Raw genomic sequence first — 26931 nt, 5'->3', positions numbered from 1 at the left:
TGGTAGGGACCATAAGACAAACCAGGTGCAAGGGCGGGGTAAGGGTCTGGCATCTGGGCTAGCTTGAGTGCCAGTCCATAGTGGGCATCCAGACATTGGTGGACCACATCAGAAATATGGTGCCACTTTCCCCAGTACAATTCTGTTCCCAACTCCAATGTGTGGATTTTTTCACCCACACCACCAATTCTCCAAGGCCAGTTGGGTATTCTACCATTCAACTCAATTCTGACCCTATCTACCTGGAGACAGTGGGAGATCCCACAAGTTAAGGGCTCAGTCCTACGGACTATTCCCCTCTCCCACTTGACACCAGTTGCAGGTTGTGACAGGTTGTCATCTCTGCTTCTGACCTACTGGCTATAGATATAGATTCCAATGACCTCTCCTTGGGTTTGATGAATTCCCTGGAGTGGCTCATGGAGCCCAGAGAAGCATTTTACTTCCTAGAGCTCTGGCTTATTATAGAAGGATATAACTTGGGAACAGCCAGTTGGAAGAGATGCACAGGGTGAGGTATGTGGGAGGGGGCCCAGAGCTTCCACACCCTCTGCAAGAATGCCAGAACCACCACATGGTCACCAACCCGGAAGCCCTCTGAATCCTGTCCTTTTGAGTTTTTATGGGGGGGGGGGGCCTCATTACACAGGTGAGGTTGATGAAACGATTAGCCATTGGTGATTGAACTCAATCTCTAGCCCCTGTCCTCCTCCCCAGAAGTTAGGAGGTGGGACTGAAAGGTCCAATCACATGGTTGGTTCTTTTCGGTGCTTTTTATTTATTTTTTATTTTATTTTTATTTTTTTTAATGTGTATTTATTTTTGAGAGAGAGATAGAGCGTGAGCGGGGGAGGGGCAGAGAGAGAGGGAGACACAGAACCAGAAGCAGGCTCCAGGCTCTGAGCTGTCAGCACAGAGCCCAATATGGGGCTTGAACCCAGGAACCATGAGATTATGACCTGAGCCGAAGTCAGGTCAGATGCTCAACCGACTGAGCCGTCCAAGTGCCCCCTTTAGGTGCTTTTTAAAAGTCACCTCATTAATATCAAGTCTGGTGTGACTGAAAGGGGTTTGTTATATTAATATCAACACACTTTTATTGCCCTTATCACTTAGGAAATTCCAAGAGTTTTAAGTTCTCTGTGCCAGTTCCTGGCACAAAGAGCAAATATATAGTTCTTATTATAAATCACAGTATCACACTTAGGCTCCTATGCAGGCAAATGTAATATTTTATTTGCATGGTACTTAAAAAAAAATTTTTTTTAATGTTTATCTTTTGAGAGACAGAGTGTGAGCAAGGGAGAGGCAGAGAGAGAGAGGGAGTCCCAGAATCTGAAGCAGGCTCCAGGCTCTGAGCTGCCAGCACAGAGCCCAACGTGGGGCTTGAACTCATGAACCGTAAGATCATGAGCTGAGCCGAAGCCAGGTCAGATGCCCAACCAATTGAGCCACCCAGGAGCCCCTATTTGCATGGTACTTTTAACCCTGAGTCTAGCATGAACAGCTGCTTGATGCTGACTTTATTATTACTATTATTTTAGAGAGCGAGAGAGTGTGTGTGCATAGGAGAGAGGGACAGAGGGAGAGAGAGAGAGAGAGAGAGAGAATCTTAGGCAGGCTCGATGCTCAGCGACAAGCCCAAGGCGGGGCTTGATCCCAAGACCCTGGGACCATGACCTGAACCGAAACCAAGAGTCAGACACTCAATCAACTGAGCCACCCAGGTGCTCCGATGCTGACTTTTACAGTTGCTCTAATTCTGAGACAAGTTGGCCCAACACATTTGCTAGGTATACATGATTGACTTTATTGTGCAAATTTAAAATGCTTTAATATGCTCCCCCAATAAATTCTTTGGTTTGGAATTACCTGTTATTGATATACATCATATCTTAAGGCTAAAGAAAGGAGTTATCTTTTTATTAATGTAAAATAAGGTTCTTCCTAAACATGTAACCAAATGCTAAACAAATAATGAAAAGAATAGCTATGGAGCGTTTACTGTGTGGCAGGTACTTTGCATATGTCATTGCATATATGACCTATGAGAATGCTGTGATGTAGGTATTATTATTCCCATACTACAGAAGGGAATATGAAATTTCAGAAAGGATAAGTAACCTGACTTCAGGTCACACAGCTTGTAAGTGTCAGAGCTGAAATGTCAACCCAGGTTATATCGCTACAGATTTCCAGCAATTAACCCCTCTGCTATACCGCTTCTAAACATATATATATATATATATATATACACACACACACATATATACATATATTAATATATATAATATATATATATTAATATATATATAATATATATATATTAATATATATATATATTTAAGTTGGCTTGAAGAGCTTCCACATTGTTATCTTGTCCGGTGTCGGTCTGTGTGTGTTGCTTGGGCTAGTGCCATCAGGCAGAAATGCCTAAGGAAATCCTTGGTGCAATGACAGTATCTTGGCTAATACTGAAGAGTGAATATTCTCCAAAGGGTAGAGAGCGTCAGGCTGGAAGTAGGTAGGGTTTTCAGGTGGCCCATTCTTTACATTAGCAAGCAGACTTTTTTTTTTTTTTAACATTTATTTATTTTTTGAGAGACAGAGAGAGACAGAGCACGAGCAGGGGAGGTGCAGAGAGAGAGGGAGACACAGAATCCGAAGCAGGCTCCAGGCTCTGAGCTGTCAGCCCAGAGCCCGACGCGGGGCTCGAACTCACAAACCGTGAGATCGTGACCTGAGCCGAAGTCGGACGCTCAACCGACTGAGCCACCCAGGCGCCCCGCAAGCAGACTTTGAATGCTAGAATTGCAATGCTTTCCTGTAATTTAAATCTAAAGGATGCTTTATTTTTATAAATATGCTAAATAGGATCAAATTACTTTTTCGGAAAATCAAATTAAAATGTTACCATTATTTAAAATTTTATATAGTTTTTCAGGGTGCCTGGGTGGCTCAGTCAGTTAAGTGTCCAATTCTTGGTTTTGGCTTAGGTCATTATCTCACGGTTTGTAGTTTCGAGCTCCAACTCGGACTCTGCACTGGAAGCCTGCTTGGTATTCTCTTTCTCTCTCTCTCTCTGCCACTGATTTTTTTTTTTTTTTTTTTTTTTTTTATTTTTGGGACAGAGAGAGACAGAGCATGAACGGGGGAGGGGCAGAGAGAGAGGGAGACACAGAATCGGAAACAGGCTCCAGGCTCCGAGCCATCAGCCCAGAGCCTGACGCGGGGCTCGAACTCACGGACCGCAAGATCGTGACCTGGCTGAAGTCGGACGCTTAACCGACTGCGCCACCCAGGCGCCCCTCTCTGCCACTGATTTAAAAGACTGTTGAGGGTAAGCCTATGATCATAATGCTAACATGATGTTGAAGAAAAAGGTGTAGGGGTGCCTGGGTGGCTCAGTCTGTTAAGCGTCCAACTTTAGCTCAGGTTATGATCTCACGGTTCATGAGTTCAAGCCCTGAGTCGGGCTCTGTGTTGACAGCTCAGAGCCTGGAGCCTGCTTTGGATTCTGTGTCTCCCTCTCTCTGCCCCACCCCTGCTCTCACTCTGTCTCTGTCTCTGTCTCTCTCTCTTTCAAATATAAAATAAACATTAAAAAAAAATAAAAAGGTGTACAATTCAGAAATTTAGCTGAAAATACAGGTGCATTTTGTAAACAGTAGTTTTAATTTTAACAAGGACACATATAGCTTCAGTCATGGTGAAGCTATATGCTATATAGCATGTAGCTATATGCTATAATCTTTGGAACAACCCAAAGATTATATGCATTGTTTTAAACATATTGTATTATTACTGCCTGAAGGTGGGACGTCTTGATGAAAAACATACCAAATCTGATTTTACAAACCCTCAGCTATAGCATGGGAATTGCAATGAAATGCTGTTAAGGCAATTAGATTTAATTTTGGCAAGTTATGAAATATTAGTACAGCTAAGAAAAAAACCAGAGATCCTCAAATAAGGAGCAAATCTTGATCTTTGTTGCTTACTATAAATGATGTTAGCAAAGGTTTACAAAAACGGAAACAAAATGACCAAATCCCTGAACTCTTTTAAGTGGTTATTTCACTTTGAAAGGGATTCTAAAAACGTATTTAAAATTTGAGAGAAAATTTTTATGGTTAAATAGAAAAAAAAACTGTGTGATAAATATCCAACAAAAGTATAATTCCAGTAAAATACAAGGAAATTTGAATAATGGAACAAAAATGTTTGCATGACTATGAAGATTTGCATATGTATAATCTGAAACCTGGTTTCTATAGACTGTTTTCTGGCCACTCTATACTAATGTATCATCTTGTTTAGAGGCAAATTTGAACAAATATATCAAAATATTGCTATTTTCTCAGTTTTCTTTATAATAAACCATTCCAGAAAAATGTTCAAGAAGATGAATTTGTGAAGTAGTGCATAGATCCAGATATTGTTTTAAGGGAAACTAAAAGTCACTATATAAGTGATAGTAAGTTATATAATTAAAATATTTTGTGTTTCCAGCTAATTTACCATATATGACAACACTAATTTACTATATGTGACCTCATTACAATTTTCAGCTTGGTATGTAAAATCCATGGTTTGTTTCCAAGCCAAGTATTGCCTTAAAAATTTCACTGGTGATTTTGATGGTTACTACCTTAGCAGGATGTTTCCCTAAATTGGAATAGCCAAATTTGGCATCACTGTGAACAATTTTGATTATAGCTACATAATTAACTATTTGTTGAAATGAAGGACAAGAAATATAGATTTTTATGGATTAAATTTATGATAAATAATTATGAGGTGTCTTTACTGTATTATCCACCTGAACGTGATCAGTTCATCAAGATATGCAGCCAGACATGTACCATCAGTTGTCTGTGATGTTTTGCCAACTTTTAGTCATTAAAAACCAGAGCTTTGAGCACATTTTTCAATTTTGATGCTACAAATGTCTTGTCAAGAAAGGAGGATAGGACATGCTATATTTATTAGTTTCTAGCTTGATTTATAACTTTTAAATATTTAGACATATGGTATCTTGGGTGGGCTTGAATGCTGGGCTGACTTCCAGATGAATGGGCACGTGGCTTGGAGGAAAAGGCTTGGGAGCCCACACCTGGAGGGAAGATTAGGAAATGAATTTGGGGTTAAACTGAGAATTCTTCACATCTGAAGGTAGTGTCAACCCAGCACTCCTGTCTGCTAAGATAGCAGTTCTCAAACTTGGTTGCCTATGAAAATAATCTGGGAAGCATTAAAAATGCCTATGCCCAGGCCCCACTGTCAAGAGCTTCTGATTTAGCGGTCTTGGTTGAGACCTAGGCATCAGCATTTAAAATTTAAAAAAATATTTATTTATTTTTGAGAGAGAGAGAGAGAGAGAGAGAGAGAGAGCAGGGGAGGGGGAGAGAGAGAGGGAGACACAGAATCCATGAAGCAGGCTCCAGGCTCTGAGCTGTCAGCACAGAGCCCAACGTGGGGCTCAAACTCATGAACCACGAGATCATGACCTGAGCTGAAGTCAGATGCTTAAGCAACTGAGCCATTCAGGCGCCCCTTAAAAAATATTTTTTTAAATGTTTATTTATAAGCATCAGCATTTCTTAAAAAAAGCTCTCCAGGTGATTCTAATGTGCAGTTAGGGCTGAGAAGAGTTATCAGTAGCTTAGCTAGCAAACAACATCCTGACAGGTTGAATGAGCTTCGCAGCCAGGTTATATACTATGGCCACATTTTGGTTACATTATGTCAGGCCTGAGTCATACTCAGGTTGGACAGGGCTGGAATAAGAGACTGTCATTAATGGAGAACCAGCAAATGAGCCTCAGGTTCATTCATTCGACGGGTATTTATTTTGTTTCTACAATATTTTAGGAACTAAGTTTAGGGAATAAGGATAAAGGAATAAGGGGAACAGATATGTAAACAAAATCAATACAGTGTTACAAATATTATAGTAAAAGTATATATGGAATACAGGAAGGATACACTTCCGTATACGAAGGAAGGAAGGATAGATGATGGGGGTCTTAACTGAGTCTTGAAAGACATGGGGTCATCACCGGGCTGTTGCAGTTGATGACCAGGAGTTTGTATCCCTACAAACTTCTTGAATTGGGCAGGAGGGAACCCCAGGTGTATTGAGAGCAGAAAGAGACCTCTGGGCACAGCCAAGTGGGGGAAACAGGAATGGAGGCTTTGAGAGGATGACCGGCTGACTGCTTTTTGTTCTGGAACCACTTTTAACAGAGCCTGGATGCATTTTCAGAGCAATATCTTAAAGCATGTTCAAACTGGGGTTTTAGGAGCGCTTTCCAAGAGCTCCAATGGAATGGGAAAGGAATCCAGTTCCAGATCCTTAACTTCCATACGTATTTTTCCTGGCTTCCCTGCTAAAAAGCAGGTGATTGAACCATTCTCCCAGCAGCTTCAAGCTGTTTCTCCTCTCCCACAATCACCTTCCATGCTTTCCACAGGCAAACAGTGACTCCTTGCTCTTTCAAATCTCCCTGTGATGTAACCTCAGAGGCACCAAATAAAGGGATTCTTTGAAACATCCGTTCCAGGGAGCTCCTTTAATGATTAATCAAAGAACCATAAACCTGCCTTCTGGTTTTGTATCTTAAACACATTTCTCTTAAAGGTAAAACACAGTGTTAGACAAGGGTATTTTCGGCCCATTTGGTGATGTTTTGAATCCTAATATATTGCACAGTGAGGAAGTTGGAGTGAAGGCAACATTACTTTAATCATCGATCTTGCTTCTTCTGTCCCCAGACTAATGAATCCCTCTTGGAGGAAAATTCCAGAAGAAAGAAGCAAAGAGAGCATGAAAGAAATCCTGAATGCTAAAATGGCTATTTTCGAAGGTTTAACATAAGCAATTCCTTTCAACCATTCTCACACTCATTCTAGGGTGCCTCATTAGCTACAAAAAACGCACATTTAACTAGTGGAACCAATTAGTGATGCTGATTCTTTTCATCTTTTTTGAGATTACCAAGTTATTCAAGATACATTTAACAAATACATGGATAAAACATGTGTGATTTATTTTCAATTGCTCTGGGTCAATAAAAGACTTAAATGCATATTATCAAATCAAATCAAATCATGGATTGATTAAATCTATTGCTTATCTTACTTCATCTTATTAACTATTTAATATTTTCTGTTACCTACTAATAAAAATGCAAAGTTATATGATGAACTGATTCGTTTGTTTTCTTTAGTAGTATATATCTTTCTCTGTCACTGAATAGATAGGAAAAGTTTGATTACAATGTTTAATAAATTATTTCTGCTTTTTAAATGTGGAATTTTATTTATTTTTTCCCAAAACCTGAACACCAGAGTTTGAGAACACACGCACACACTGAAAGAATATTATTATTTTGATCATACTTCTTGCTTCGTAAAAAACTTACAATTTTTGCTACTCATTACTTTCTGCTATTACAAGTTAAGGAAACAGAAACAGCACATTGATGAATCATCTTGTTCTCCAACTTTCATTTTTAAAAATTTTAAACAAGTTTTTACATATTTATTAAAGTAATATCTATACCCAACGTGGGGCTTGAAATCACAACCTGAGGTCAGGAGTCACATGCTCTTCCAACTGAGCCAGCCAGGCACCCTGTTATTTTATAACTTTTAAAACCAGGGATAAAATGAAAAAAAAAAATTAAAAAAAAAAAAAAAAAGGGGCCCCTGGGTGGCGCAGTCGGTTAAGCGTCCGACTTCAGCCAGGTCACGATCTCGCGGTCCGTGAGTTCGAGCCCCGCGTCAGGCTCTGGGCTGATGGCTCGGAGCCTGGAGCCTGTTTCCGATTCTGTGTCTCCCTCTCTCTCTGCCCTTCCCCCGTTCATGCTCTGTCTCTCTCTGTCCCAAAAATAAATAAAAAACGTTGAAAAAAAAATTAAAAAAAAACAAACCCAGGGATAATTAATTATGCAGGTTTATATCACTTTAATATTGATTTGGCTGTTATTTCCCATAAATAGAATGAGCTCATCTAGGGTCCAAAGTTTTAGCATAAACATAAAAGAAACACAATGATATTAAATTCTTTTATCAGAAACTATTGCATGGGTAAAAATATATTGAGATTACCACGAGTTCCATTTTTCCTAAACCTTTTTTAGTATATTGGTTTAAACAGGTGGTTCTAAGTGACTGAATAAAAGGTATACTTGTTAGTCACTTAACAAGTCTTGGAAAAGCATTTTTGCTATACTTTTCAGAAAAAAAAAAAAAAACAAATGCTATTGCAAGATGGCAGCTTTCTAATTCGTTACTTTCAACTACTTTGAAGAAAAAGTTTGAGTTGTCTGTCACCTGTTGCTCATTAAAAATGCTTTGGAAGATGGGGCGCCTGGGTGGCTCAGTCAGCTGAGTCTCTGGTCGTGATCACACAGTTTGTGAGATTGAGCCCCGCATCAGGCTCTGTGCTGACAGTGCAGAGCCAGCTTGGAATTCTCTCTCTCAGGCCCTCCCCCACTTGCTCTGTCTCTCTATCAAAAATAAATAAATAAGCTTAAAAAATACTTTGGAAGAATATCACTGTGATCCTTGGCATGTAACTCAGGAGTAGTTGGAAGAAGTAACATTCCTAATAACAAAATTCCTACTTCTAGCCACCCCTCATACAGACAAGTTTCTTAGTGCTTACTACTATTACAATGAAAAACAGAACAGAATTGTTCCAAAATTCTATCTTTCTGGCAAGGGGCACATGAATTAATTGGAAAATTAAGACTAGTTCTTAAGGCATGCATTTCTTTTTCTTTGGGGGCAAGTGCCTGGCTGGCTCAGTCAAAAGAGCATGTGACTCTTGATCTCAGGGTTGTGAGTTCGAGCCCCACTTTGGGCATAGACATTGCTGAAATAAACTTAAAAAAAAAGAAATGCATTTCTAATGACATTTTACTTTTTATGTGACTGTGTTTATGTTTACATAAATGTTTTTATGTTTAATGTTTTGATCAATTGTGTACTAGATAATAATACAGTGACAGTTCACTTGAGAAATATTTTCCATTTAGCCTTACATAGGGTCACAAGAAATTTTTTTTAAGTTTATTGATTTATTTTTTAGAGAGAGAGAGAGAGAGAGAGAGAAAGAGAACCAGTGGGGGAGGGCCAAAGAGAGAGAGACAGAAGATCTGAAGCGGGCTCTTGTGCTGACATCAGAGAGCCTGATGTGGGGCTTGAACTCATGAACCATGAGATCATGTCCTGAGTCGAAGCTGGATGCTTAACTGACTGAGCCACCCAGGCACTCCAAGAAATTTTTTTAAAGAATTAAATTTAAGTTACATATTTGGTGTGAGAAGTATGAAATGGTGATGAGTAAGACTTTCAACTATAAAAATATTCCATTAGGGGCAAAATCCTGTGGGAGAAGTAATGGAAATACAAGTTCAAGCAGAAAAAAGAATGACAAAAAATTTGTCTGTTAAACACTAGGTTGCTAATGTAATTAAAAATTATTTTATAATTGTATAGAGTAAAATTAATTATTTTAGTGTGCGGTTTTAAGAGTTTTGTTAAATGCATAGAGTCATGCAATCCCCACCACAATAAAAATACAGAGCGGGCCCCATCACTGCCTCCCCTTTCCTTCCTTTGCCCATCTGTAGCTAACCCTTCTGCTAAACTCCTCCCCCCTCTCTCCCCCACCACCCCGCAACTACTGATCTGTTGCAAGTCACTATAGTTTTGCCTTTTCCAGAATGTCATACAAATGGGCTCGTACAGTATGTGTCCTTTCATGTCTGACTTCTTTCATTTAACACAGTGCGCTGGGGATTCATCATGCTGTGGTGTGTACTAATTATTCACTTCTTTTTATTACCAAGTTGTATTTGATCATATGATGTGCCACAGTTTGCCAATCCACTCGCTACAGAACATCAGGGTTGTTCTCAGTTTGGATTGTTAAGAGTCAGCCTCCGTAGACATAGTTTTTCATTCCTCTTGGTTGAATACTAAGAAGAGGATTGTTGCTTTATATGAAAAATATGTATTTCAGAAACTACCAAATTGCTTCCCAAAGTGGCTGTACTATTTTGCATTCCCACCAGCAATGTGTTTTTTTCTTTTTTCAATTTTAATTCTAGTAAGTCTCTAGTAGCATGTCATTGTGGTTTTAATTTGCATTTACTTGTTGAGGATCTTTTTGTGTGATTATTTGACACCCACGTATTTTTAGCGAAATGTCTGTTCAAGGCCTGGCCCAATTTTTAATTGGGTTGTTTGGTGTTTTATTGCTGAGTTTTAAGAGTTTGTTTTTTTTAACGTATCCTGGACATAGATCCTTTGCGTGGGATTGTGTTGACTCCGTAGATCAATGTGAGAAGAATTAACATCTTAAGAATGTTGTCTTCCAACTCATGAACACCGTATACCTCTTGTGTCTTCATGTATACTGGGTCTTACTTGATACCCCTTGTCTTTTATTGTTTTCAGGATATGGGGATGGCACACATTTTGTTAGACTTGTGCCCACGTATTCTGTTATCGGAAATGGTATTTTAATAAATTTTAATGTTTAAGTGTTCATTGCTGATATATAGAAGCATATTGATTGTGTAACCTGGGACCCAGCTAAACTCATTTACCAGCTCTAGGAGTATTTTAGTAGATTGTGTGGAGTTTTCTACGTAGATGATCGTGTCATCTGTGAATAGAAGAACTTGTATTTTCATCTTTCTAATCTGTATGCCTTTTATTTCTTTTACTTGCTCTATTGTAGAAACAAAGACTTCTGATAGAGCACTGAATAAGAGTGTTGAGAGTGGTCATCCCCGTCATACTCTCCTGATCTTAAGGAGACAGCATTCACCTTAAGTATGATTAAGTATGACACTAGGTGTAGGATTTTTTGTGAATGCCCTTTAGCTGGTTAAGAAAGTTCCATTCTGGGGTGCCTGGGTAGCTCAGTCGGTTTGGCATCTGACTTCGGTTCAGGTCATGGTCTCATGGTTTGTGAGTTGGAGCCCCGCGTTGGGCTCTGTGCTGACAGCTCAGAGCCTGGAGCCTGCTTTGGATTCTGTGTTTCCCCTTCTCTCTGCCCCTCCCATGCTCATGCTCTGTCTCTCTCTGTCTCTCAATAATAAATAAATGTTAAAAAAAATAAAAAAAAAAAAGAAAGAAAATTCCATTCTGGGACACCTGGGTGGCTCAGTCAGTTGAGCAACCGACTTCGGCTTGGGTCATGATCTCACAGTCCATTAAGTTCCAACCCCAGATCAGGCTCTGTGCTGACAGTGCAGAGCTTAAAGCCTGCTTCAGCTTCTGTGTCTCCCTCCCTCTCTCTGTCCCTCCCCACTCAAGCTCTGTCTCTCTCTCTCTCTCTCAAAATAAATAAACATTACAAAAAATTAAAAAAAAAATGAAAGTCCCATTCTATTCCTACTCTGCTGAGAGGTTTTATCAGAATGAATGTTGAGTTTTGTCCAATGACTTTTCTGATTATGTTTTTCTTCTTTAATCTGTTGATATAGTGAACTATGTGGATAGATTTTTGAATGTTGAACCAGCCCCACACTCCTGGGATAAACCTCTCTTGGTCATGATGTATTATTCCCCTTCTAAAATTTTTGGAGAATTTTTATGTATACATTTATAAGAAATATTGATCTGTAGCTTTATTTTTTGTACTTACCATCTTTGTGTGATTTGGGTATTGGAGACCCACAAAATGAGTTGGCAATTGTTCCATTTTCTTATTTTCTCTTAAAGAGCTTGTGTAGAATTGGCATTATTTTTTTCCTTAAATGTTTGGTGTCATCAATCAGTAAAACTATTTGATCCCAGAGAGTGCTTTGATAGAAGCTTTTAAATTAAAAATTCAATTTCTTTACTAGAAATAGGATTATTCAGGCCATCCATTATTTTTTTATTGAGTAAGTGTAAGTAGTTTATGTTTTTCAAGGAATTGGTCCATTTCATCTAAGTTGTTGAATTTATGGGCATAAAATTATTCAGAGTATTTCCTTATTATCCTTTTAATGTTGTAGTGCTGCAATGACATTTCCTCTTTCATTTTTGACAATGGTCCTTTTCATCTATCTTGATCGGTCTGGCTAGCCATTTTTCGATTTTGTTGATGTTCTCAAAGAATCAGCTTTTGTTTATCAATTTTTTTCTATTTGTCTATTTTCAGTCTCTTCAGATTCTGTTCTTATTTTTGCTGCTTCCTTCTTGCTTTTGGTTTCAATATTCTCTTTACTAGTTTCGTAAGGTGGAAGCTTAGATATTTGATTTGAGACTCCTATTTTCTTTTTTTCTTTCTTTTTTAAAGAGCAGCCTTTTTTTTTTTTTAATGTTTATTTTGAAAGAGAGAGACAGAGTGTGAGCGGGGGATGGGCAGAGAGAGAGGGAAACAGAATCCGAAGCAGGCTCCAGGCTCTGAGCTGTCAGCACAGAGAGAATGCAGGACTTGAACTCACAAACTGTAGATCATGACCTGAGCCGAGGTCGGTTGCTTGACCGACTGAGCCACTCAGGCACCCCTTTTCTAATATAAGTTTTAAATGCTTTAAATTTCCCTCTAAGCATTACCTTAGCTGCAACCTGCAAATTCTGAGAAGCTAGCTTTTTATTTTCCCTCCATTCAAGATATTTCCTAATTATCCTTAAGTTCACTTTAACCCATGAATTACTATGTATCAGTTGCATTGTTTGCAAATACTTAGGGTGGGAAGGGACACAGGGGGAGTGATAGGTCAACTTCAATGGGAGAGAGAGGAAGAATGTGAGGGTACAGGCTCAATTTAGCTGCATTATTTCTTTTGATGTCAGGAGTGCATCCTTGGTGATTTCCCGAATATTTGTACTTTATTTACACTTTAAATCTTTCTCTTTCCCTCTTTATATTAAGCAGTAAGCCAAGCTAATGTTTGTGCAACAACAGTTTGCAAAGTGCCTTCTATTATACATTAATTTGTTTAATGTCACTGTACCCCTAAAGCCATCATTCCTATGGTAAGGACAGAAAAATGATGCCCAGCCTAGAGAAATCATGGGATTTGTCCTCGTCCTCCATTAGCGAGTGCTAAAACTCAGTTTTATATCCATATCTTTAAACTCAGATTTTCAAATCCAAGATTCTTTTCAAACACTACACCTTTGTTCTTGTAGCAGGCATATGAGCTTGCTTTAGGGGGCAGGACGCCAGGGGACATATTCTAGTGAGAGCCTTGAGGGGACATACATAGAGACTCTCCAGGTATACTCAGTAGGAAATGGGAGCCATGAGGATGGGGGAGTTTTCCAGCAGACTGATGACTGGAATCTGCTGGAAGAACAAAAGGGATACCTAGAGAGTGGGCCCTACTTGAGTAAGGGAACTCCCAGGCACACATAAGAAAACACCTGTATGCCCTTGGCCCCATAATCTGATGCCAGGTGCTGCCCTTCCCCTGTGCCTCTTGATGGTAGGCGTGCTGACAGGAGAGAGTCACGGAGAAGCCCATTTGATTCCCCACAGCAGCTATTCATCAAGGATCCTCCCTATGCAAAAAGTCTGCCTTTATTTTTCTCGTCCATCTCGGAAGGAGAAAAGCCTGATTTGGTGATGGGAAGGGGAAGGGGCTCTGTGGGTGAGAAGGGCCTTGCCTGGTGGGAATGTGGGCTGCTGCTTGAGCCACAGAGATCAGAAGGGATGCAACTGAATTTCCTACACGTTTTGGGACATTTCCTATTTCTGATATTTTGGCTCAGAAAATTCGGTGCTGAGAGGTATAAGAAAGTTGCAGACGTAGCAAATGGTCAGAGCGCAAATCCCTGATCCGTTACCTACTCTTGTAGCCTCAGGCAAACTCATTACTCTCTCCAGGCCCTGATGCCTCAACTGTAAAATGGGCGTAGTAGTACTCACCTTGGTGGGTTTCCTGTGGAACCCAGTATTGACACCTTCATCTTAGGTTTTTTAGATGGGATGCTGCTTGAGGGCCAGGACCTTGCATCACCAGTGACTAGCATAGAATTGCACTTACCACGCTGCTGCTCAACAAATGGTTGTGGACTATAAGTGGCCGGAGGGAAGCGGTAGGTGTTAGTGCGTCAGCCAAACCCAAGTTCAAATCCTAGCCTCCCTCTTTGTTAATTGCGTGAGTCCCTTCATTTCCTCCATCTCACTTTCCTTGTCCCAGTTAGACAGCATGCCTTGTTTGTTGTGGAGATTAAGGGAGGAAATGCATGTGTGGTGAGCAATCGAGAAATCACCACGGTGATGATTGTAGGTAGACGTGAGACAAACAGTACTGAACGTGGAGTCGGGTGGTCCGCCCCCAAGTCCCTGATCTGATAAATTACCAGCTCTCTGATCTTGGACCGGTCATCTAAACTTAACTTTCTGAGCTTTGTTTTCTCATCTGTCACATAAAGATGTTAAAGCTTCGTTGCCTCTGGACTGCTGTATGGTTCCGAGAAAGTGATGTATGGGAAAGTTCGACATTCATGAAGCCCTAACAGATATGAAGAATTATTATACTCTGAAAAAAAAAAAAAAGAATTATTATACTTTGACCCATGTTTCCTCAACCACCTGAATCCTCCGCAGGATGTCTGAGACCCACAAGGGGCTCTGAGGGTTCAGTCCATTCCTTCCCTTGAAGGAAAGTTGCTTTTCATGAGAGTCTGCTGCCCCCTGGTGGGTGTCATCGCCACATTGCAACAAATTTTCCTGGAAAAGATGAGGTGTTTTGGCTGGGGACATCTACCAAAACAACGCATTCCTGCTCCTGATATCTGAAATTAAGCAGCCGCTTTTGGGGCTGGAGCCTCAGCACATTTGGGGCAAGGAGGAGACGAACTTCTACCCTTGCAGAGGAGCTTGCCGCTTGTCAGGTGGCTGGGAGTCTTGTGGCCACACTGCCATGCCACCTGCAGCTGAAAGGGTCCTGGAGGGTCCAGCTGCCGCCCTCCAAACATCTCACAGCTATGGCATTTTTCTGCTGGAAGAAGAGACATCTGGTAGGTGCTGTTTTGGGATCCAGGAGCTCCTACGTTATTGAGCTCCTCGTAGGCCCAGAAGGGATACATTCAGCCTTTCTGCCACTGTGTAATTTATTTTTCATCCCACGGACGAACATCTGCTAGTCCTTGCCCAATTACAAGGGCCTTATATTTTATTGCCAAAATTTTGGAAAAGTTAAGAGTGGAAGGCGGGGACAAGAAACTCAAAACCAACTATAATCTCATAGATAATCAATATCAACATTAAAAATCTTTTGTTTTCTTTTAAATATGTTAACTGTGGAAAGTTTGAAAGAATGATAGAATGAATGAATACCCATGTATTCGTCACTAGATTTGCCAGTTGTTACCGTTTTGCCACACTTTCTTCAAATCCTGCTCCTATGTTTTTTGTGTGCTGAGCCATTTGAAAGAAAGCTGCAGAAATCATAGCACTTTACTCTCAAATATTTAGCAGGCATTTTGTAGAAATGAGGAACTTCTTACACAGTTATGACATTCTCATCACAATAAAAAAATTTAACAATTTCATAATACACCTAACTTATATTCTATATTCCAAGTTTCAAGTTTCTCCAATTGTCCCCAAAATGTCGTGTGTGTGTGTGTGTGTGTTTGTGTGTTTTAAATTTGAACACTAATCAAGGTTTGTATTGGTTGTTATGTCTTTATAGTGTTTTTAGTGTAGAATAGCCCACCTTCATTGCCTTCAATTTTTTTTCATAGTGGATTTTTTCAAGAGTCTGGGGCTGTTGTGTTATAGAATGTCCCACAACTGGATTTATCACATTGTTTACTCACGTCTGGATTCAGGTTCGACATTTGTGGCGGGAATCCTTCATCAGTGACATCGTATGCTTCTTGTTGTATCACATCAGAATGCTACTGATGTCAGATTATATCACTGCCTTTTAATGGTCCTGTGCATCTGAATCACCTGAAGAGCTTTTTTCTCAATACATATTCTTGGGCTTCACATCTGGAGTTTCAATTTCATTGGTCTGGGGTGCACTCAGCACATTTAAATTATTTATAACTTCTCATGGAGTCAGTTGGGGGATGGCCGGGGTTGAAGCCCATGGGAGCACAGCCCTCCAGTCTCTCTCCTTTGTGAATTTGCACTCTCCATCCATATGTTGTAAAGCCTCTCTTCCAAACCAACAGACTCAGAGCAGTGCTACTGAGTCCCTCAAAGAACCTCCTCAACCAAATCACCTCCCACCTCCCACGGGATCCTGGGAGATGACTCACTCCAGCCTCTTTGCCTTGGGCCACAGACTCAGGGGCTAAGTTGGACCTTCTGCTGGGGTTTGGATGGTGGCAGGTCTGATTATGGGCATGGTGCTGGTGCTAAGGAGCCTAGAAGGAAGTCTTCCCAGGGAGGGGAAGTACAACAGGCACAATTTATCCACTGAGGTGATGGGAAAGGAGCTAATGTGACCTGTGCCCCTGCACTTTCTTCCCATGGCCAGGAGTGACATTTCTGGAAAGATCAGACTGACTTTGAAAATAAGAATTTGAGGAGTGCCTCGGTGGTTCAGTTGGTTAAGCGTCAGACTTATGATTCGTGAGTTTGAGCCCTGCATTGGTGCAGAGCCTGCCTGGGGTTCTCTCTCTCTCTGTCTCTCTCTCTGTCTCTCTCTCAAAATAAATTAATTAATTAATTAAAAAAAAGAAAACAAGAATTTGAAGATACTCAACATTCCCTCTTCATATTGCAACAGATCAGCTAGTGACGATTCCCAACATTTGTGTTCTCTTTCTTTCTATCGGACCCCAGACATCCCCCACAGTGCATTTAAGGCATATATGAACTTCACTCTCTACTTCAATGGAGAAGACAATGGAAGTGTAAGTGGGCTTTAGAGATGCGAATGTCAGCATAGATGGAAAATGGAAAGAGGAGTCGGATCTGTGTGATCTTTTGAGCTGGTGACTAGGAGTCAGTGCAAGGCAGTTTAAAAAAGGTGATCAGGAGGTCTGGACAGTCAATCAAAGCAGGAAGACTTGCAGGAACGGCCACGGAGGTAACCGTGTTCTCCTGGACCGTGAGAGGAGAGAGGCTGGCTCAGGAAGTGCTGAGTGGAATGGCTAGAGAGGAGCTGCAGAGGGGATGAAAGCAGAGGAAGGTTGAAATTAAATCCTGCAAGTTTGGGAGGGACTTGTCCCGGGACACTTTTATTCATGGGGTCTCCCACACGGAGCCAGGAGACTGTCTCCTCAGAAATCTTTCTTAGTTGCATCCCTTTTCAGACCTTCAAAACCAAACTGAAGGGGAAGAAGATGGTAAGGAAGCAATGAGCGAATGAGAACGCATGAGGTGAGAAAACCAACAGTGGTCATTTTGGGGCTGGGCTGAGTGTGGGCAGGCGTCTGTGTGGTAGGAGACTATAGGGAGAAACTCTATGAGCGTGTCTGTGTTGGGACATGTGTTCGTCATGCGTGGGCACCAAGGAGTGGAGTTGTGAGGTTGTGCAAGTGGCTGATATTGCTGTGTTTCAAATTGTTTGAGGTCACGGTTCCAGACTTTTAAAATGGTTTTGTCAACTCCTCAGAAGAATTGAGTCCACATTTATTTATTTATTTATTTATTCTTGATTGAGAGAGAGAGAGAGAGAGAGAGAGAGAGAGCATTAGTGGGAGAGGGAAAGAGAGAATCCCAAGTAGGCTCTGCACTGTCAGCACAGAGTCTGATGCGGGGATCGAACCCATGAACCATGAGATCAAGACCTGAGTTGAAATCAAGAGTCAGGTGCTTAACCAACTGAGCCACCCGGGTGTCCCAAGTCCACATTTTGAGTTTTGGTGTCTTTTCAATCTGAGCCACCAAGCTTAAATAAGAAGGCTTAATCTAAAGTTGTGCAGAGTGAGTTCCATGGAGTGTTACTATATTTCAGAGTGGGAAAATGTTTGGAAAAGACTGGGGTTGACCAAGTCAAGGAAGTTCCTTTACTACGTATGCGTCTTAGGGCCTTAGAGCTTTGTGAGTCTCCAGGCGAGACTGTGGTGTGCAGTGTTTCTCAAACCACTATGTCGTGGATCCTTTTCCTTGGTACTTAGCATCTTGGGAAGCCAAACTTGTATGGACCACCCTTTCAGAAACAATGTTTAAGTTCTAAACATTTGTTAAATCATAAAGAAAAAAATACTTATTTTTAGTACGAAAAATTTTATTCATGCAATTGATTTTAAGCAACATTAAAAAAACTATATTCAAAGGTGTTGATTTTAAGTAAATTTAAAGACTCAATTTGATGTTTTTTAAAGGATTCATCATGGTGGTGGTGAGACAGCATGAGATTTGCTCTTTCCACTTTTCATTCTTTTCATTGGGCAGTTATAGGCTTGATGTCTATTATTTTATATGTTAACTTGGAAATTTAACATGCATATTTAACTTAAATTGACAAGTCAGAATCTTTGCTCTTCTCCCAAACCAACTCAGATGTAAGCATGCTTTAACTCTAACTATCCCCTGCTGACTTATATGTCATTGTAGTCCAAGGTTTTAGTTCTGTCTTATGTCTGGAAGCCCCCAGATTAGACATGATGACTATTATTTTATACATCAGTGTTTGTATAGATCGTTTGCATGTTAACAATCTTGCTTGCTTTCTTCATTCCTTCTTGCAATTCAGACATTAGTTTTCTCACTGAGGATCTGTGTATAGCAAGCTGTGCTTTGCTTTGTCTATCGGTTCTTTATATCACTTTATTCTTGAAGAACAGTTTTGTTTGGCATTAAATCTAGGTGGATGGTAATTATCTCTAAAGTTCAAGTTCTTCATCTATTAGATATGGATATTAAATATCGTCCTTGGTGACTTCATCAGCAGGTTCTTAGGAGGACCATATGGCTTAACAACTAAAAGCTTTAAACAATAAACGTCAAATGTTTTGTTTCTCCTCTGCTTCATGAGAAAACCTTGGAAGTTGTGTAAGACGGCACCACTTTTTCAGCAAACAGGCTCTTTGCCAAAATGTCCTAGCATATTGTTTCTCAATCTTGTTTTTGTTATGTCCCTATAAAGAGACTTTTTAGCTATATTTTCCTAATTCCTCTCCCCTTGTAAAATTTAATACAGGTCTACCTCTTATGTACTATATGTATATCGGTGCTTTATTCACAAAAAGAGTAAAGATTATTTATCCCCCTACCCCGAGAATTAATTTTTGCTTCCTCTTCAGGGCCATATCAACCTCGCTGAGAATGTGTGTCTAGTGGTATTAGAAAATTAGCATTTTCAAACCACAGCATTGCCTAAGCATTAAAGGATCCAGCTTTGGAACTGGGCAGTCCTGGGATGGAATCCTTGCTCTGTCACTCACTCTCTGTGTCACACTGGAAAGTTATTTCACCTCTCTAAGCCTGTTTTAGGCTGACATATGGTGATATGGTGACAGTAATTAAATGAGCAATTACTACAGTGCCTGGAACATAGTAACTGCTCAATAAATGTGATTCATAAACATTTCCAAGATAGTCTGTACTTCTTAACACTTTTCTTTTATTATTTTGTTGTAACAACAACACATACATGCTTTAATATACTGGACATTAAAGAAAAAGAAGTTATCTAACTCCACCCTTTCTTCCTCTCTAGACCCAATCCTCAATGTTGTAAGGGAGACCCCAGAGAATGAAAAGCCTGCTTCGGTGCCTGGCTTGCTGGCCTAGTGAGAGGGAGCTGTCTCTGAGGGGCCTGATGGGAGCCCTGGGGCTGGGGAAGCAGACAGAGGTCCTGCAAGGACAGTTCTCAGGACAGCTACGCAAAGGCCATCACAGGGTCTAGCTACCTTGGAACACAGTGGGGGAAATTCCCCAGAGGTCTGAGAACAGTAGCCTGAAGTCCTTTCTTTATCTTCCTCTAGGACAGGGATTGGCAAAATGTGGTCTCTGGACCAGCAGCATCAGCATCACTTGAGAATTTATTAAAACTGCAATTTATTTGGGCCTCACTCCAGATCTTCTGAATCAGAAACTCTGGGGCTGGAGCCCAGTGAATTGTATTTTTACGAGCTCTCCAGATGATTCTGAGGTACTTTCGCACTTGAAAACCACTGTTTAGGGACAAGTATTCCCTCTCATGATGTCCTGTGGAGGGCAGGATGGCAAAAGATTTGCTAAGAGAGGGGCCAGCTGAATCCTCTCCTAAGGAGAAGCAGGGGTTGGAAATTTAGAAGGTTTTGGGCCAGAAGTCAACTGTGAATGCCTGAACATTTCTTAGAGACCTTTAATGTAGCTGGATTCTGCTCCAAAGAAACTGTTACTTAGAGGTCAGTTTGAAGCCTCAACTGAATCCAACCACCAACAAAAACATATAGGAGTTTGCCTGTGTGCTGAGGGACTTCCTCCCCAGAACATTATGTTTTCTTTCTATGTGAAAACAGAAGGTCAAGGTCATGCCAACGTGTGGCTTAGTTAGAGAGTACATTGTACGTTTTGGCCCGAAATGTCTCATGAGTCCAAGGTTAATTTTGTGCTGGTCAACCTGATCCAGTCCGAAGAATGTTCTGGTAATTTACAAATGTATCATTCTAAAGTGAAGGTAGTTGAGCCGATGATAGACTTTAATTCCTCTGATTGGTTCTTTTTCTTTTTAAATTTTTAATGTGCTTTTATTTTTTGAGAGAGAGAGAGGGAGAGAGAGAGCGAGCAAGCAGAGAGGGAGACACATAATCCGAAGCAGGCTTCAGGCTCTGAGCTATCAGCACAGAGCCTGATGTGGGGCTCCAACTGAGGAACTGTGAGATCATGACCTGAGCCAAAGTCAGACGCTCAACTGACTAAGCCACCCAGGTGCCCCATCCTCTGCTTGGTTCTTAAAAGAAAAAGAAAACCGTGGAATTTAAGCAGCTTTCCTTCCACTGATTTCTAAACCTTGGGGGAGAAGAGACTGGTTAGTTAAGGATTAGGCCAGGTTACATATAACAGGAAACCGAAAATAGCAGTGACTTACACATGTGAATAAAATAAGAGTTTTATTTTTTCACAGCAAAGAAGTCTGCAGTTAGGCAGTTCATGGACAATGGTTACCAAGATTCAGGCTCCTTTTATATTTCCGTTGCATTGTCCTAGCTTGTGACTGCCATTCTCAGTGAAGGTCACCTCATTTCCAGAAAGCAGGGTGAAGAAGGGGATAAGGGAAGAGAAGGAAGAGGGAGACAGGAAGGAAAAAGGGTGGGGCTGCTTTCACCATGCCTCCCTGGGAAGCCTGGTACAGAACAGTTTTTTGGCCAGAAAACTGGCTGCAAAGGAGTCTGGGAAATGTAGTCCCATCCTGAAAGGCAATGATCCCAGCTGAAAATCAGGGTTCTGTTACCAAGGAAGAAAGAGGGCTGGATAGTCGGGGTAAGCAGATAATAACCTGTGTCCTATGTGAGACTGATTCTGGGGATGTACAGCATCTTCAAGGGACTGGGGAAAGAGCACTTTGTAAGGGCTGAGATGTGGTGACAGCCTTAAGCAAAAGCGTCGAGATGATGTCCTGAAACACAACCTTGTTTCTCTGCTTTTCCCAGCAGGTATAGGGAGGTCTCATGCTGAGCCTTGCTCCAGGAGCAGCTCCATCCATCCCAAGGAGGAGAATTCAGGGCTTTCCCCTGGTTCCTTGCTTCCTCTCCTCATTCTCTGATAGCTGTGCCCATAATGTGTTCCCCCTTCCTCTATGTATATCTCCTGGATTCTCACTCCAGTCCCTCCATTTTCATTTGGAAAATGGAGAAACTGAGGCTCAGGAGAGGTAAGCAACTTTCTGGTTGCAGAGCTACATTTTGGAATTGGATGTCTGAGGGTCCTCTATGTCATGATGGGTGCCCATGACCTCCTTGCACTCCTTCTATCTCCTAGCTGAGACTGAGAGGGATGGGCTGGGAACTCTGCTAGGGTTTCTTGGGTGTTTTAATGAAATAGGGGTGCATTTGACAACAGGGAAGTGTGCCTATTTGTGGAGGGGAGAGGTTACAGTTAAATAAGTTCTTAGGGAGCAGAGTGTGTGAGGGACCTGGATGGGGTAGATACAAGGGCAGAGGTGCCGAGAAACCCCCAGTTTTGGGGAGATGCTGTCTGAGAGAGGCCCTCTGACTCCAATAGCACTGAAGGGTAAAGTCATCAGCAGCCTCTTCCAGCCCTATGTGGACATTTTCCCAGCCCTTTGCTCACAGCAGCAGGGGACCCTCCACAGCTTGCTGGAGCCTTGGGCTTGTGGTTTGGAGAAATTTGGAGCCAAGTGGAAACTCTTGACCATCGGGACTTCATTTCCCAGTGACTTGATAGGCCTGAGACTGCTCAGAGTCTGAGTAATCAAAGCTGTGGGCCCTGAGGGAGACTCAACAGAATTTGGCTTTAAACATTTGAATGTATAACAATAGGGGAAATAAGTTCAGGCATGAAATAAGTTAAATAAGTTAAATAAGTTCAGGCATGAAAGACTGTGCCGTAATTAAAAAGTAATAGGGAATAGGCATAAAAAGCTCTCTGAGATGTATTGTTAAGTGAAGGAAGCAGCTTGTAGAACAAATTTAAAAATACAATAAAATAAAAATAAAAAATAAAAATAAAAAAATAAAAAATAATAAAATACAATAAAAATAAAAATACCAACTGTCTTCCAAATGCACATGTATGAAACTGTACCAAAAAGATGTTTTAGGATTCCAGCAAAACAGTAGCTTCTCTGAGCCTCACTTGGTTGCTGTGAATCTTAAATGAGAGAATATAGGAATATGCTTTGCAAAAGTTAAAAGTGGGAGACAAGTGTAAGGTAGAGGGTATGAAACTATCCTGTGCCATTACATTCTTGTCCTTGCTCTCAAGGTGAAACTGGGATAAGAAAGGAAGGAAAAAATGGAGAGCCGATTGTTGGACAGACACTGTTCTAAGCACTTCTCATGCATTACTTGCATATGCCACAACCCTGTGAAGTAGGTATTATCATCATCATCTCCATTTCACAGTTGAGGAACTAAAGCACTTTCAAGGTAATTGCTATGGTCATCTAGCTGGCAAGCTGCAGTTAGAACTTGAACCCAGAGTGCTGCTCTCAATTGCAGGAACACGTTGCAGCACCCTGGACACATTCATAGTCTTACGTATGAATAAAGCTTTTCATCTGAAAATGAGTATGTGAAACGGATTCTAAACACTGCACACTTCTGCCAGGCACAGGAATAACAGTGGGTTAACATTTTTTGGAGCGCTTGCTGTGTCCAAGACACTCTTCTGACTGCTTTACAAGCATTGATTTAATGCACACCTTTTGCGCAGGGGTTAGCCATTATCCCCCCTTTGCAGTTGAGAAAAGCGCTGTGCGGAGTTTACATGCAATGTCAAAGTCACATGCCCAATGCAAAGATATTTAAGATGTGGTCTCCGCCCTCAGTTAAGCATGTAACAGAGTAATAAGTAAAATAATGCAGTAAATGCTGCAGTGTCATATTTACAAAGTTCCCAAGGTGCTCAGAGAAGACCTGCAAGGGAAGGGGCTGGTTGACATTTTGTGTGGGGTCCTGTGAAGCGGAGGTGCACGCGATTAAGTCAGGGGGCGTTGCACGTGCAAGGCCTGGGATGAAGGAGTGCGGCCCCAACCTGAGCTTGCGGGTCACAACAGAACCCCATGCCAACCGCAGCGCCAGCCAAAGAGAGGTGGTGGCCGCTGTCTGAGGTGCAAGCCCTCTGCAGACCCCGCACCTTCACAACCCTTACATCCCCGCGGGGCGGGGCCCGCGCTCGGCTCCCGCCGGGAGGAGCCCAGTCTCGCCGTGCGTGACCAGCAAGGGGCAAACTGCGCTCCTGATAGGCTGAGATGGTAAGGGACCGCCCCTGAAGGCTGAGCGATGATTGGTGGAAGCGATAGACGCGTAAAGGGACTATCGGGATTGGTTGCCGCCTTCACCGCCGTAGGAGGGCCGGGCGGAGACGCCTCACCCAGAGAATTTTTCAGGTAAAAAATAAGCCCTGTCTTCCCGCTACAGACTCTTGTGGGGACTTTCCGTCATAGGTGCATCACTTTACATCTTTTTTGTAAAAAACCAAGTATCCAATAAGAGAAATATCTAGTCATCCTCTACGGCTGTTCCCGCGGGGAGCGCGGCGCCGTCAGCGAAGTTTTTGATTGGCTGCTGTGGATGGGGCGGGCTAGAGGGGAGCTCGCGCCGCCTGGGGAGGGAGCCCGGCTCCCCGCTGTTTCTCAAGCCTTGGGCGGGCGGCGCCCCCTGGTGGTTTTCAGGAGTGACTAACGCCTGGCACTGTTGTCCCGCGCAGTCGGCGCTTGGTGTACTTGGCTCCAGGGACCGAAAGCCTTTTGACGGCCCTTGGTCGATTCCAGCTTTTCCATTAACTCAGTCTCCTTTATTTCCTGGCTGAGCCCTATCTGTACAATGGGGATAATAATGTCTACCTCAGAGGGTCCCTATGAAGTTTCAATTAATTAATATGCTTAAGGTTCTCACAGTGTCAGGCACATGACAGGTGCATAATAAACGATAACTGGTGGAGATCTGTAAACTGGTTAAGAATGCATGACCAGCCATTGATTCCGAGGTTTCTTAGCCTCTTCCTGTTTCCTCGCCTGTATGTGAGACTAACAATAGCACCTACTTCGTGGAATTGGGGATTAGTTGAAATACTATTGGTAAAACATACCCAATACATAGCAATCGGTAAATGGTGGCTCCTATCACTGTTAACTGGTACGATTACTATTTCCATTCTTCTTCCTCCAGGCAAAAGGCCACTTCAGCCCAAGCTGGCGCCTCCAAAAGAGGAATAGTAGTTTACTTTGCCTGGAATTACAGTCTGTAAATCAATGACCATTCACTTGTGTGAAGACCAGGCTTGGAAAATCTCTGTATCACGGTCCTGCCCACCATTTCCATTATTCTTTTATGGACTGTCTTCTTAAGCCCCAGTGGGTGCCTGAGAAGAGCATAACATAATCATTAACATTTTGATGCACAGTTTATCAGAGTACTTTTTTTTTTTTTTTTTGGAAAATTTACTTATTTTGAGAAAGAGAGAGGAAGAGTGCGTGTGCGTGCAGGGGAGGGGCAGAGAGAGAGGGAGAGAGAATCCTAAGCAGAGGATGTCAGCGTAGAGCCTGATGCAGGGCTGGATGCAGATCTGGAACTCATGAACTGTGAGATCATGACCTGAGTCGAAGTTGGACCCTTAACTGACTGAGCCACCCAGGTGCCCCTACCAGAGTATCTTTTATATTGAGTGTAGTGTTTCAGTATTGCGAGGACAGGGCACACAGAATGATATATTGTGATAGGGTAAGATAAGGTGTCTGGGATTTGAAAGTGAAGGACCTAAGTATACATATACTCTGAAGTGAGCCTGGGGTGGGACCAGTCATGGTGAAGCATGTGGGGGTGGTTGGGTGCGAGGCAGCTGGGAATCCTTGTGAGGCATGGGAAGAATCTGGACTAAAACTCAGATTGGAATTCTGGATATATGACTTTGGACCAGTCACTTGTATTTTCTGAGAATTAGTTTCCTTGTTAGTAAAATGGAAATGGAATAAGATTCTCTTATATGGTGTCTGGCTCATAATAAGCACTCTATAAATACTAGTTATTGTTACTATTATTGTTTTTAGTTCCTCCCTTAAAATATGTTGAGCACTGGGGAGGGAGCAAATGCAGTCTTTTAAGTTTTTATTATTTATTTATTTATTTATTTATTTTTTATATGAAATTTATTGTCAAATTGGTTTCCATACAACACCCAGTGCTCATCCCAATTAAGTTTTTATACTCCAAGAGTTGTGGGTGCTTAAGATCACCAAATAAGCAGTTGGGAGTTTGGTGAGGGTAGTCCACATTTCCTTTCTTTTCCACTTTATACTTGTTATTTCCTCTTCTGTCCCTGGTCTATCCAGCAGGGGAAGTCACACAAGTGACCTAGTTTAATGAGGTCTTTATAATTCCTTGGATTCTTCCCTACCCTGATATAAATCTGCTCACCTCCGATCATTTGCCCCACATTCTTCCTTCCTTTTTGGCCTATGAGATGGGATTCTAGCTACAGCTTAGGCCCTGTGCACAGTGATCTCCATGCAGCTTGGCAGCCCCAGGATTTTGGCATTCTTCTTAGGGTGACTGACTTAGTAATGGAAAGCCCAAGGGTTGAGTTGGTACTGATTAAGCAGTATAGTGGGGATGGGGAGGGTAGTTGACATCCTCTCCAGTCATTCAACAGCTATTTTTTTTTTTTTTTGCATGATTACTATATTCTGCCCACTCTTGGGGTTATATGTGTTCCATTCTCAAGATGTATATAGAGCTGTTTCTCAGTTAAAAAAAAAAAATAGACACATGAGGCACCTGGGTGACTCAGTTGGTTGAGTGTCCTACTCTTGGTTTTGGCTCAGTTCATGATCCCAGGGTTTGGGATTGAACCCCGTGTTGATTCTCTCTCTTAAGATTCTCTCTCTCCCTCTGACCCTCTGCTACCTTGCTTGTTCTCTCTCTATCTCTCTAAAAAGAAAAAAAGAAATAGAGACAGAATTTTTAGTGAGAAAATCTGGGGCTTTCGTGTTGGACAGACTTACATTTGAATCTAGTCCTTTACCATGGTCTTAGACAAGTTGCTTATTTTCAGTTTTCTTATCTATAAAATGGCAATAAATGGAATTCTTAGCAGCAGTAAAAAAGAATGAATTACTGATAAATACAACAATGTGGATGAATTTTAAAATAATCATGCTGAATGTAATATGGCAGAAAAAAAGAGTACATACTGCATGATTTCATTTATATAAAATTCTAGAAAATACACACTAGTCTATAGCATCAGTAAGCAGACCAGTGGTTATCTGGGAACAAGCAACTGGAGAAGGTTAGAAGGGAGGACACAAGGAAACTTTTGGGAGTGATGGTTTCACAAGTGTATTCATATATCAAAACCTATTAAGTTGCACACTTTAAATACGTGCGGAT

The 26931-nt window shown here is 41.5% G+C and overlaps 2 long non-coding RNA genes across 3 annotated transcripts in view; both read left to right on the top strand.

The window, feature by feature from the left end:
* LOC132691764 (uncharacterized) overlaps window positions 1–7174 on the top strand; it is a 156600-nt gene extending 149426 nt beyond the window's left edge. Inside the window, exon 5 of the long non-coding RNA XR_014137404.1 lies at window positions 6778–7174. This is a non-coding gene — a long non-coding RNA (uncharacterized LOC132691764). The remainder of the gene's footprint in view (window positions 1–6777) is intronic.
* Window positions 7175–9740: 2566 nt separating this feature from the next.
* The window catches only part of LOC144615824 (uncharacterized), a 1000889-nt gene continuing 983698 nt past the window's right edge, over window positions 9741–26931 (top strand). For both annotated transcript variants that reach the window (XR_013554435.1, XR_013554434.1), the window contains exon 1: window positions 9741–9827. This is a non-coding gene — a long non-coding RNA (uncharacterized LOC144615824). The remainder of the gene's footprint in view (window positions 9828–26931) is intronic.

This window comes from Panthera onca, chromosome A3 (assembly GCF_046562875.1).
Source record: "Panthera onca isolate mPanOnc1 chromosome A3, mPanOnc1 haplotype 2, whole genome shotgun sequence".
NCBI lineage: Eukaryota > Metazoa > Chordata > Mammalia > Carnivora > Felidae > Panthera > Panthera onca.
Note: the sequence above shows the minus strand (reverse complement) of the source record. Positions and strands in the feature narration are given on the sequence as shown.